The following is an 8,443-nucleotide window of genomic DNA, read 5'->3' as shown; positions in this document are numbered from 1 at the left end:
TTGATTTTTGATTATGAAAGATTAATAGAAAGCCCACAGCACAGCAGACTGTTTTTGATGCTATGGATTCTGATTTGAAATCTCTGGGTTTCTCGCGTGAATTATGTTCGCACAACTACCAGTGCTAATATTGCCTGGCACCCCACAGCACCCTTGAAAGGATGTCAAGGCTGTGCCACCCTGGTTGAGAATCAGTGAGCTAGATGATTTCTCAGGGTCCCTTAGAATCCAATTTTTTTTTTATTATTATTCTATGATTCTATTTGTATTTTCACATATTATTTCGTAATTGCTCCTATGACTATAATCACACTTAGATGTTATGATGCAAGGTATTATTGAGCTATTCCTGGGTCATACTGATAAATGAAAACAATAAGGCATGTCAACCATAAATTAAATCCATAGATAATACGTATGCAGGGCAGTAGTGGCAAACCTAATAGTACTGGTATGGACTCCAAGGACAAATAGCCTATGCACATCCAATCTGGTAAGAGTTATACCAAGCCACCTGGAGGTATAAAAACAAGTTGAAGATACAATACAATAGGTGCTTATAGCGATAATAAATAAATAAATATGTGTGTGTGTGTGTGTGTTTATTTATTTATTTAAAGAGTTAATAGGAAGCCAAGTTATGGGCATAGGTTTTTTTTTTTATTATGCAATATAGGAAAATATGTCACATCAAGTAGGAAAGGAACCATAAAAATTATATGCTCTTATACACCCTATTTTGCAGAAGGACATACAGGACGTAACAAAAAATGAAACTCAAATGAAACTCAAATAGCAAAACAGAATCGTTAGTATGTGGATACTTTAAATCAACCCTGGATGTTTTTTCTAAAAATTTGCTCAAGTTGTTTTACAAGATGCAGGAACCACAAAGTAAAATATTATCTCCTGTGAGGATGGTCAGAATCAATGTCCACGGGTGTGAGCACCTGCCCAGCCCCACAAAGATGTTAACATTTAAACCTTGATGCTCTGTTCTATAATGCCTTCAGCTAAGAGCTGATTTCACGAGGCTTAATTTTTTGCATGATCAGCTATTTTAAAAGTGCTCTGCAGCTGTGCACATGTTTTATGTCCCAGTTGTAGAGTGCTTTTAGGGAACCAACTGCACAAAAAAAAATAACTCATTCAAGAACCCTAACTTGTCTAAATGACCCTGTCAATTGTGATCACCCACCTGAAGCAAGGTGCTTAACTTTTAGAGGTTGTAGCACCTAAGTGGAAGAATCAATGCCAATGATGAGCTCGAGCAATTAGTGCAGGGGCAGGCAATTATTTTTGGGGGGGTAGGCCGCTTACTGAGTTTTGACAAACCATTGAGGGCCACATGAGAGGCAGCCAGGGGCAGATAAATATTAATATTCTAAAATTTTTAGGCCCCGCGGGCCAGATAGAATGGCCTGGCAGGTCACATTCAGCCCGCGGGCTGAATTTTGCTCACCCCTGCCTTAGTGACATTGTACAGCTGTATGAGTAAAGATCAGGTTGTACTAAGTTATATGTCTCCTACCTGAGTATAATGGACTATCATTGCTCCTGGTCTATTTGGCCCAATGCCATACACAAAGTCTTTCCTTTCATTATAACAGGCCTGAATGACATCTGACCATGCTGTTCAGACAGTTGACATGAAGAGATTTTCACCACATGCTGTAGCTGAAAATGAAAGGAAAACCATTAAAAAACCCTGGAGAAAATGGCATAAGAAAGAGCAAAAAGCATTCATTTGAAAAGAACCTTTGTTCAGAGAAGCCAGACCCTTAACATAGAAATGCTCTATGATTTTGTAGCCTGGATCATTGTCCATTATGTTTGGAAGAGTTTTATACTCACGCCAGGAAATCTGGTTCTTCCATAAACTGAACCGAGATTTCAAGTATGTGTTCATTCATGCTGGTCTTCCTTGTGAACAATACAATAAATATAGCCTTCTTGCAGAGATTGATAAATCAGGACTAATTCTTCTGAAGTTGAAAAGGGCCTAACCTTCCCCTTTAGTATTTTTTATATTTTTATGCTTGTTTGGTTGCTGGGGGGTGGGAGGGGAGGGAGGAGGAGGGCAAAGGGGCATGGTGGAGAAATGGAAGTAGGAATAAAGACTATATTTTTAAAAATATTTTTTTCTTTTTCCCAAAAATTCAAAAAAAATTGACCAGCTTCATTATGGAAAAAGACTGTGCAAAAACACTCCATGGACATGTCCTTGTTATTGTTTGTGATTGTTTAATGCTGAAATCCTATCTTGCTAAAAGCAGCCTAACTGAATATCGTGAAGTTTTACCACAAAATGTATGAGTTCATTATATTACAGTGAAGTAGATGCTCTTCATTCAGTGTATGAAATGTTTTCCCATTGACTGTGAAAGGGATTATGTTGTTTGAAAAATGTTCATGTAAGTTGATATTGATAGTTTTACTTACTAGTTGTTCTTTCACTATCAGGACTCTGAGAGAAAGTACATGCATCTTCCCATCTTTTAGCATTTGCTTGTGCAGCAGCACTCCATTCCTTAATGAAAGGTAAAATATTAGCTAGTCATTTACTGCTACAAATCCATACTGGAGGATGTACACTTGGAAATCACAGTTTCAGTGTTTAAAAAAGGCCTTATCACAGCTCCTTCTCTTTCATTTAGGCTAAGTACAAACACTCAAAAAGCCTGAGGCTGAGTTGATTCAATCTTTGCAGATTAGTGTAAGCTGCAAAGAATGAACTGAGAAGCAAGTGAACAGACATTCACTTTTGGTTCCAGAAATGCGGCCACATGCCTGCAGTGGCCCAGGACAGAAGCCATAGGGTGCTAGAGCACAGTTCCTTGTTCTGCTGGAGCAGACAGCTTGGGTCAAGACCAGCCTAACTACCCTGCAAGAGGGATCTTGCAGGGGAGGTAAAAAACATCCTGGGATGCCAGGGGACTGTGAGTTAACTTGAATCTGGATGGGATCTGTGTCAGAAGTTTAATAAACTGATTTAACTTAAATCAGTTAATTCTGATACTACATCCACGTCTATCTTAAGTCAGGTTTGGCCATTTTGAAAAAGGTTTATGTGCAATGAAGGGTTTATGTCCAATGAACTGCTGTGTTACAGATTTGAACCAATTTCTGATCACTTAAACCATGTATGTGTAATTTCTGTCCTGAACCTTACAGGGTTCCTTCCATTTCAAAGGACACCTATTGAGTGTTTTTGCACAGTGATATACTGTGACATTGCAGGTCTTCTAATGTCACTGACAGGCTCTACATTTTTTTATGAATTGCATAGCAAAATGTATTTTACCTTCCTCAGCATGTTGCTAGAAGAGGGCTTCACTTGTCTCGTGAGGGTGTTATGTTTGTTCACAATCACTTGCTGTAGTATGTATGTAGTTGCCAGAGCATCATAATCTGGCAGAAGTTCCTAAATGGAAAGAAAATACAATTATTATTCTCATTGATTTTGTATTTGATGGTAGGATTCTAAAATATTTTACAAGGAAACTTAGGAAATGATCCACACGTGTGGCTTTATGAACATAATTAATTTATGAAATCTTAGACTTATTTGTATTAGAATTTTCTCTTTGTCAGTGTACATTTCTGTATATTATTAATGCTGCTGCTGTTATTGTTGTTTATACCCATTGTGGACTTTGATTGGCTGAGGGCCTATGGTATCCCCACCCCTTGTTCCTGATTGGCTATAAAGATTGTCCATCATATTTCCCTGCCCTTCGCTGCTAATTGGCTGAGAGGTCTGTCCATCATGTGGCCCTGTCTCTCACTGGTGATTGGTGGAGTGGGGTGGGGCTGTATGATGAACAGCCCTTGCAGCTAGTCAGCCGTGAGCTGCAGGGGCAGCAGTCATCTTGGGCTGCCTGTCTTGTGAGCATCCTCCCCACCCCACCTCCCCTCATGGGTTGTGCAGCTAGGCCTCAATATGGTGAGGGCTGCTAGTTCCCTCTGGGGATCCAAGGTTTTATTTTCAGTAAGTTTTTTTTCCCGAGAGATTGCATGGATTTCATGGGCAATGCTGAATTTATCAATATCCACAAATATGTGAATTCAGTAGATCCCTCGGTATAACAAGATGAAATATTTAACAGGTGCTGCAGATCTCAAACACAAAAACCTCAAGGGAATATAGTTGCAACCATACCAAAAAATGTTATATAGACATGGTAGAATTAAGCAACATCAACAAGAGGAATTGGATATTGCCAGGGCAAGTGCAAGGAACAATGGTTTCATTTGAACTGAATGCTAGAGCTCAGGTTAATATTTTATGAGTTCATGATTATAGACAATTAAAATTAAGTTTAAAAACTGAGTCCAATAAACATCAACATAACGGGCTAGTCAGTGATTCTCTAGAGATGCTACAAAGATTCTATAACTGGCTATTAACCACTGATTCTATGAAGTGGAATCCACTATATTAACAGTTGAGCAATGGGATAGGATCTGGAAATCACTTTGGAAAACATCTAATTTATTACAGTTAAGATTTTTGTCAGAACAAGGTATTAACAGGCTTTATTTGACCCCAGAAAGATTATTTAAAGCAAGTCAAGATGACTACGGCTGGTGATCTGGAAGCCAGGCTGGGTTTCTTAGTCATATTTTATTCTTTTGTCCTAAGATTACTAGTTTTTGTCTTAGCATCTGTGTCACACTTTTGAAAATACTTAAAAAGAGCTTGGTAGCATCACCATATTTATGCATATTGAGGATTATGGATTCATTACCATTGTGTGTGCCTGGGAAAAAATGGCTGGACTGCATTCCAGGGTCCTTCCCGGTACCCCTCGGACAGTGTTGTTCAGGGACACCTGACTTCACTGAACTTTGTAGAAAGAGAAGCTTGCTGTGTATCAGGCATCAGAGGGGACTGCCGATAAGTTGCTAATGCAAATTGCTTTTGTCAACAATGGGAACAATCTTCAGGGCCAACAGTGGTGATTGGTGGTCATAGGTTTCATAGGTTTCATAGGCATTAGGGCTGGAAGGGACCTCGGAAGATCATCGAGTCCAGCCCCCCGTCCAAAGGGCAGGACGTCAGCTGGGGTCATAGGATCCCAGCAAGATAAGCATCCAGTTTCATCTTGAAGGTGTTCAATGAAGGCGCTTGAACAACCTCCGGTGGCAGGCTGTTCCAGACCTTGGGGGCTCGGACAGTAAAGAAATTCTTCCTTATGTCCAGCCTGAAACGATCTTGTAGTAGTTTGTGACCATTCGTCCTCGTCATCCCTTGGGGCGCTCTGGTGAACAAACGTTCCACTAGATACTGGTGGTCACCCCTGATAAACTTGTAGGTGGCCATCAGATCACCCCTGAGCCTGCGCTTTTCCAGGCTAAAGAGCCCCAGGGCTCTCAGTCTGTCATCGTAGGGTCTGCTTCCGTGACCTCTGATCATGCGCGTGGCTCTTCTCTGGACTCTCTCAAGCTTCTCCACATCCTTTTTGAATTGTGGAGCCCAAAACTGGACGCAGTACTCCAGCTGCAGCCTCACTAAGGCCGAGTACAGCGGGAGAATGACGTCCCGGGATTTGCTTGAGAAGCATCTATGGATGCAAGCCAGCGTTTTGGTCGCTTTACTAGCCGCAGCATCGCATTGCAGTCTCATGTTCATCTTGTGGTCAATGATGACCCCCAAGTCTCTTTCTTCCATAGTGCTAACCAACATAGCACTGCCGAGCCTATAAGGATGCTGCAGGTTTTTCTTCCCAAGGTGGAGAACCTTGCATTTATCGGTGTTGAACACCATCAGATTCTCATCCGCCCACTTGCTGAGCCTGTCCAGGTCAGCCTGGATCATCCGCCTGTCTTCTGGTGTGGATGCTTTGCCCCAAAGTTTGGTGTCATCGGCGAACTTGGCCAGTCCGCTTCTGACTCCAGTGTCCACATCATTAATGAAGATGTTGAACAGTATGGGTCCAAGGACAGAGCCCTGGGGGACCCCACTGGTCACAGGACACCACGATGAGTGACTTCCATCAATTACTACCCTCTGGGTCCAACCCCGGAGCCAATTTTCCAGACAGTGGATCGTGGGGGACCCAAGGCGACAATTGGCCAGTTTCTCCAAGAGACGATCATGGGACACCAGATCGAAGGCTTTTTTGAAGTCAAGATATATGACATCAATCTCTTCTCCCTTGTCCAGGTGATAGGTCACCTGGTCGTAGTAGGAAATGAGATTGGTCAAGCAAGACCTACCCGCAACAAACCCGTGCTGGCTATCCCTTAAGATGTTGGCGTCGGCCAGTCCATTAAGGATGGCCTCCTTAATAAACTTTTCTAAGATCTTCCCCGGGATAGAAGTCAGGCTGATGGGCCTATAGTTAGCCGGATCCACTTTCCTCCCTTTCTTGAAGATAGGCACCACGTTGGCCTTCTTCCAGTCTTCGGGCACTACACCAGAGCACCAAGAGTTTTCAAAGACCCACGCTAGAGGCTGGGCTATGATGCTCGCCAGCTCCTTGAGTACCCTGGAGTGAAGATTGTCAGGGCCGGCTGACTTGAAGGTATCCAGCTTCTCAAGATGTTCCTTCACAAAGTCAGCATTAATGGAGGGCAGGGTATCACCCTCACCCGGACTTCCCGGCCCTGTAGCAGGCACGGGCGTCCCATGGGGCTGATGAAAGACCGACGCAAAGTACCTATTTAATAGGTTGGCTTTTTCCTGGGCGTCAGTTGTCAGTTGCCCCATCTGGTTCAGCAGGGGTCCAACGATGCCCCTGCTTTTCCTCCGGCTCCCCACATATCTGAAAAAGGACTTTTTATTGTCCTTGATGCTCAAAGCTAGCTGGAGTTGAGTTGCAGCCTTGGCTTTCCTGGTCTGCTCCCTACAGGACCGGACCAGTGCAGAATAATCCTCCTTGGAGGTGACTCCCATCCTCCATCCTTTGTAGGCCTTTCTTTTTAGCCTCAGGAGGTCTGCTAGGTCCCTGGAGAGCCAGGGGGGCTGCTGTGCCCTCTTGCTGCCTTTCCTCCGAGATGGAATAGACTTAGTTTGTGCATTGAGGATCGCTCCCTTGAGGAGCAACCACTCTTCTTGAACTCCCCTCTCCCTGTGGTCACAGTCCCTTAGGGCCTTACTGACAAGCCTCCTGAGCTTGTCAAAGTCAGCTTTCCTGAAGTCAAGGACTTGCGTGTTGCTGACTGACTTGCCAGCTTTTCGGCGGATGGTGAAGGTGATCAGCTTATGGTCGCTGTCACCCAGCTTCCCATCGATCACTAGGTCGCCGACTAGGTCCCCCCAGTAGCCAGCACCAGGTCAAGCAGCGTTTTGCCTCTCATTGGCCCATAGACTTCTTGAGTCAGGTAAAGGTCATCCACGTACGAGAGGAAGCTCTGCGACAGCTCAGATTTTGCTGAGCGATCCTCCCACGAGATGTCTGGGTAATTGAAGTCACCCATGACAACCATGGTCCTGGAGCAAGCTGCCTCAGCCAGTTCCTGGGCAAACTCCTGGTCTAGCTCAGGACTTTGGGTGGGAGGTCTGTAATAGACTCCCACCATTGTGTCCCCTGTGCCGTGTTCCCCACGGATTTTAACCCAGAGGGTCTCCAGCCATCCACCCTGGTCGCCAATATCGGCTTGCAGGGACGCGTAGCTTTCCTTAACATAGAGAGCTACACCCCCGCCCCTTTTCTCTACACGATCCCTCCTGTACAGGGTATAGCCATCTATCCCCGTGGTCCAGTCATGGGTGGAGTCCCACCAGGTCTCCGTGATCCCTATGACATCGTAATTGTTTGCACTGAGCAGGAGGATGAGCTCCTCCTGCTTATTCCCCAAGCTCCTGCCATTTGTGTACAGGCAGGCAAGTGCCCCCTGGGGGGCTCCTTCCTTGCCCACAGATTTTACCAGGGCTGGGGCTGGGGTGGGCTCCCTTGAGTGCCGTGATCCGCTGGCTTTGCAAGGATTGTTCAGCGGGCCAGCAGTGGCGGTAGCCCCCCCATCCCCCAGTGGGCTTAGTTTAAAGCCCGGTGGAGCAGGTCAGCCAGTCTGGCTGAGAAGAGCCTCCTCCCTAGGGGAGAGAGGTGGAGACCATCTCTTCCCAGCAGCTCGCTGCCTCTCTCGCCAAAGAGCGGGCTGTGGTCATGAAAGCCAAAGCCTTCCTGACGACACCAGCGCTGCAGTCTTTGGTTGACCACATAGATCCTCCTGTCCCTTCTCAGCCCATAGCCTGAGACTGGGAGGATCGACAAGAACACCACCTGTGCCCCCAGACCCTTAAGCCCCGCTCCCAAATCCTTGTAGCGCCTCATGACCTGGCTGGGAGTGCTCCAAGCCGTGTCATTGGTGCCCACATGAATAAGGAGCATGGGATAGTGGTCTGTGGGTTTGAGGAGCTTGGGGATCCTCTCCACAATGTCCCGGATGTGGGCCCCTGGGAAGCAGCAGACTTGCCGGGCTAAGGGGTCAGGGTGGC

At 45.3% G+C, this 8,443-nt stretch overlaps 1 long non-coding RNA gene across 1 annotated transcript; it reads right to left on the bottom strand.

Moving 5' to 3' along the window:
* Positions 1 to 664: 664 nt before the first annotated feature.
* LOC109284101 (uncharacterized) lies at positions 665 to 3,560 on the bottom strand. Its single transcript, XR_002091428.2, has 3 exons — positions 3,305 to 3,560; positions 2,443 to 2,530; positions 665 to 1,677 (listed from the first exon to the last, which is right to left on the bottom strand). It is a non-coding gene; the product is annotated as an uncharacterized LOC109284101 (long non-coding RNA).
* Between the last annotated feature and the right edge of the window lie 4,883 nt (positions 3,561 to 8,443).

This window comes from Alligator mississippiensis, chromosome 1 (genome assembly GCF_030867095.1).
Source record: "Alligator mississippiensis isolate rAllMis1 chromosome 1, rAllMis1, whole genome shotgun sequence".
NCBI classification, from domain to species: domain Eukaryota; kingdom Metazoa; phylum Chordata; order Crocodylia; family Alligatoridae; genus Alligator; species Alligator mississippiensis.
Note: the sequence above shows the minus strand (reverse complement) of the source record. Positions and strands in the feature narration are given on the sequence as shown.